The sequence below is a fragment of the Chiloscyllium plagiosum genome, unplaced genomic scaffold, assembly GCF_004010195.1.
Source record: "Chiloscyllium plagiosum isolate BGI_BamShark_2017 unplaced genomic scaffold, ASM401019v2 scaf_749, whole genome shotgun sequence".
Taxonomy (NCBI): domain Eukaryota; kingdom Metazoa; phylum Chordata; class Chondrichthyes; order Orectolobiformes; family Hemiscylliidae; genus Chiloscyllium; species Chiloscyllium plagiosum.
The window spans coordinates 5,978-10,816 of NW_025215161.1; the positions used below are offsets into that span (position 1 = coordinate 5,978).

The window sequence follows — 4,839 nt, forward strand, 5'->3', positions numbered from 1 at the left end:
GCCATAATCTCTCGCATCATCATTTTGTTTAACATTTCCCTTCCATCAGGTAACCTCCAATGCCCGTCTGCTGTTTTTGTAGCCCCTAAATCTCTCAATTCTTTTTCTTCTCTTCAGTAAATATAGGAGTTTCCCTAGGACCTGGGACAGTAGGTATTAGGGAATGAATCACCACTTCTTGGGGGTTCAGGGCGGCTTCCCTAGCCACTTCATCAGCTAATCTATTTCCCTTATCCTCTGGTTCATTTCCTTTCTGATGACCATTTCCGTGCACGACGGCTATCTCTCGGGGGAGTAATAGAGATTCCAAGACCCGTTTAATCAATTCTTCATGAACTAATTCCTTCCCCCGACTATTGATCAGTCGTCTTTCCTGCCATATCTTTCCGAAAGTGTGCACAACACCAAATGCATATTTAGAGTCAGTGTATACTGTTCCCTCTTTATTTCCTAATGCCCGAAGGTCTCTCTCCAATGCATAGAGTTCGCAGGTCTGAGCTGACCACCAATTCGGCAACCTTCCTGCCTCCACCACACTACCTTCTGTCCCATCTACAACTGCATACCCATTATGTCTTTTCCCTTCAGATACCCTGGATGATCCGTCTATAAAAAGTCTAGCCCCTGCATGAAGTGGAACATCTCTCAGGTCCATACGGACCTTAGTTTGGTATTCTATAATGTCAAGGCAGTCGTGCCCTGGATCCTGAGGAGAGTCTCCTTCCCCTTTCCAAAGAAAGGCAGCTGGATTTAACCAATTGTCAGTGACCAACACTACATCATCCTTTTCTATCAGTATTGCCTCATATTTCAAAATCCGCGAGTCTGTCAACCATCGCTCAGCTTTTTGGTTTAAGATTGTTCTCACTTGGTGTGGGGTGCTTACTATTAGGGCTCCCCCAAATGTAAGCTTTCTGCTTTCCTCTACCAACAGTGCAGTGGCAGCCACGGCCTGCACAAACTCAGGTCACCCTCGGGATACTGGATCCAACAGCTTTGAAAGATATGCTACTGGCTGTTTCATCCCTCCCCACCTCTGGGTTAATACTCCCAAAGCCGCTCCCTTATCTACAGTGGCAAAGAGGTGGAAAGGTTTATCTCGGGAAGGTAAGGCTAACACAGGGGCATGAATCAAATCTCTTTTGAGTTTCTCAACTAGTTCTTTTTCCTCATCATCCTAATTTAAACATTTTGGCTCCCCCTCTAATAGTTTAAGATATAATTTTCTAGACTTCTGAGCATAGGAATCTATCCACAATCTGCAATATCCCGTTAGACCCAAATAATTGCGTAGCTCCTGTTTAGTGCTGGGCAATGGCATCCCCACTATTCCCTCTATCCGTTCCGGGCTTATCTTTCGCTTGCCCTCACTCACTAAATGTCCCAAGTATTTTACTTCCTGCTCCACATATTGTAATTTGTTTTTAGATACTCGCAGTCCTTGTTGGCCCAGGAAATTCAATAATTTGTTAGTGGCTTCTACTACTCTTTCTGTTCTTATTCCTGATACTAAGAGGTCGTCTACATACTGTAACAGGGTAGTCCCCTTGGGGCTGCAAAATTTCTCCAATATTTGTTCTAACATCTGTCCAAATAAATTCGGGGATTCCGTAAACCCCTGGGGGAGCACAGTCCACCGGTATTGCTGTTTCCGTCCTGTCTTGGGATCTTCCCATTCAAAGGCAAAGAAATTCCTACTTTCCTCCGCCAAGGGACAAGCCCAAAAGGCATCTTTTAAATCTATCACACTAAACCATTTGTCGACATGAGGGATCTTATTTAATAACGTGTAGGGGTTTGGCACCACTGGGTGCCTGATCTGTACTATTGGATTCAATGTTCTCAAATCCTGCACCAATCGATAAGTTCCATCGGATTTCCGCACTGGTAGAATTGGGGTATTATAAGGAGACATACATGGCTCCAACAGTCCATCTCTAATCAGTCCCTCAATTACTGGTTTCTATGGAAATAGGGGATTGTCGTTCACAGACAACGTCCCCTTTCCGTTTTAAATTTATTAAAAGGGGAGGGATCTGTAGTTTTCCACGATTCCCTTCTCTAGCCCATACAATAGGGTCTATCTCTCTCTCTGCATCCTCTGTCAACATCGCCAGTTGTACAACTAATTTTTTTTCCTGAATTCCAATCTCCCGTCCTAAGAGGATAATTAAGTCTCTCCCTAGTAAGTTACTTCCTATATCAGGGATATACAGCAGTTCCCCTGTGACCCTATCCTTAGGACCTTCTATCATCATAGGCTCAAATACTGGAACAGTAAATCCTTCCCCTTTTACCCCCGAAACAGTAATTGATCGTGTTGACATTTCTGCTTTCTTTGGTTTAAAATTCAGCGATGACCGTGCTGCCCCCCCGTATCTACTAGGAAGACTGCCTCCTCCCGACAGGGTCCCACCTTCAAGTTTATCAAGGGTTCCTGGTGGGCCCCCGAGGGCAGGAACCCCTGACACCCCTATTCTTCATCATAATTCATAAGCGGAATTACCCTTTCTTCCCTTTGTAGATCAGGACACCCCCGCTTAAAATGCCCTATCTTTCCGCAATAATAACATCCTGCCTGTGGAGACTTCCATCTCTGCCCCTGTCGCTCGAACCCTCTGTCAAATGCTCCCGCTTATCCTCTCCCCCTCCCTCTCTGTCCTACATGCTGCCACCCGCTGCTCCGGTTGCTCACTATTAGAAAGCTGAGGGAGTCTCAACTTTCTCCTGTCTAATTTCATAGGCTTTAATCAAATTCTGTGACTTCGGAACTGCCTCTCTTATTCCTTTTAGAATCAGGTCTTTCAATTTCCTCATTTCTTCTCTATGCTCCGGGTTTTGGTTTTCCCACTGGGGGTCTCTGAGGGGAAACTTCACCTCTCCCTGTCCAGCATCCCCATCTCCAATCGGGTGTTCCCTGTCCCATATTTTAATGGCAGCTCCTCGTATAAGTCCCCGTTCCTCCCCCGTAAATAGTATATTCAAAATAGACATTAATTCAGCCCAGGTATACAGACTGGGCCCCAAAAATTGATCAATTTGTTCAGACAACCCCACCGGATCCTCAACCAGGACCTTCATTTCCTTTTTAAATGTTCTGACCTCCCCACTGGTGAGGGGGGCACTTACAAACCCAATCTCTTTGTCCCCTATGGGTACCTCCCGAAGGGGATAAGTCGTTACGTTTTTCCCCTTTTTCTTTTGTTTTCCCCCCTTAGACTTTGATTTAGATTCTCCGGAGGCCTCCTCTACATCTATTGTCGCTTCCCTTTCTTTTGCTGAGAATTGAGGGTCAGGAACAACACCATCCCCAGCCCCTGTCCCTTCGTCCTCCTCTTGTGAATCATCTGTTCCCTGTCTGTCTGTCTGTCCTCCTTCCCCTTGTTCACCTAACCTTCACCTAACCTGATTTGATGGTATGGGGGGGGGGGGCAAACAGTTAAGAGGATCCCAGGGACTGGGTGGGGAAGAGGGGGAATCCTTTGTCTTTACTAACATCATTCCCAAACTGCCCTTCCAACAGGACGCATAGTCCGCCTCCTCTTGACTAAAAGGTGGTTTGCCATTCACATACAAACGTAAATACTGACAGACCCAATCCTCGTCCGAACCATACTTTGGCCAGAAGACAGCCGGACGAAGGATTGGTTCTTTGGTCCATACTAAACAACAATATTTAATCATTGTCTTTTTATCATTTGCCCTTGTACAAGTATTACTTGTCCAATCCCGCAACCTCCTCCCCAACGGACCTTCAGGAGGAATGTCACCAGGGACTCTTTCGTCCTTTACTCCATGACAGCTACTCTGCCTACCCATTTCCCGGGGCCCTCGCTCGTCCCTCAGCGAGTAAATACCTCTTTTCCCGGCCACCAAGGCAATACTTAAAAGTCAGGTTTCTTACCTTGGTCTGTGCACAGAGTTGCCTGGCCCCTTTTGCCGACGTATTGTCTATCGAGGTCCTATCACTATCTGATTCAGATGTCTTTCTTGGAGGATTCACACCAGTCACCAGCTGAGAAAACAATCACAGACTAATGTGAATTCATTTACTCTGTATCAGAACTTATAATTTGCAGAAATAACATCAATTCACCTATATCCCACATCTCTAATCTCCATTCAGAGCGACTCTTGATATATTTCTGTTGAAGGTGTGACTTGAAACTTCCCTCGAGTCTAGTAATAGAGACACTACCACAGCTACACAAGTCCCTTTCATAATGTTCCCACTCAGGACGGGCAGGACAGTAATATTATGTTTAATGTGGTTACTCAAATGAAAACTAATCAGTTGTTTATTGTAGTAATTTGAATGGAAATTAATTAGGTAGTTTCTGTGTGTAATGGACTGGAAATTAAACAATATTTTACAATAACAATAGAATAATGAATGGTGGTCTTAAATAAACAGGAATCTCATGACAATTCTTTGAAAGACAAGTTGACAAAACTGCGTGATCATTGTACTTTGATTTTAAAAAATGCATCAATCATTCAATGTTAATATTCAGCTGAAGACAATTTCCCTCCATTTCAAGAATGTACAACTTCCACAAATACAAACTGAGCAGTCATTGATAAAGGAAGGAACAAGCAGATGTTAATTCTATTTTCTGTACATAAACGTGCGGTGAATATTTCGTAAGTTATATATATGTAAAAAGGAAACTCTTATTGTTGTTCGAAATACAATAAATGTTAGCATAAAGTGAACTATAATCAAATCAATTCAACTGTGTTCTCTCAGTTAAAATACAGTTTCATATTCAAAGTTATCGAGTGATTGTACACTGCAATATATGTTGACATTAATTCAGTGCTGAGACATAATTCCAC

At 43.7% G+C, this 4,839-nt stretch overlaps 1 long non-coding RNA gene across 1 annotated transcript in view; it reads right to left on the reverse strand.

The window, feature by feature from the left end:
• The window catches only part of LOC122548187, a 7,429-nt gene extending 3,333 nt beyond the window's left edge, over nt 1-4,096 (reverse strand). The window contains exons 1-2 of the long non-coding RNA XR_006311187.1: nt 4,013-4,096; nt 1,699-1,702 (exon numbers count right to left, since the gene is read on the reverse strand). This is a non-coding gene — a long non-coding RNA (uncharacterized LOC122548187). The remainder of the gene's footprint in view (nt 1-1,698; nt 1,703-4,012) is intronic.
• Nucleotides 4,097-4,839: the final 743 nt, after the last annotated feature.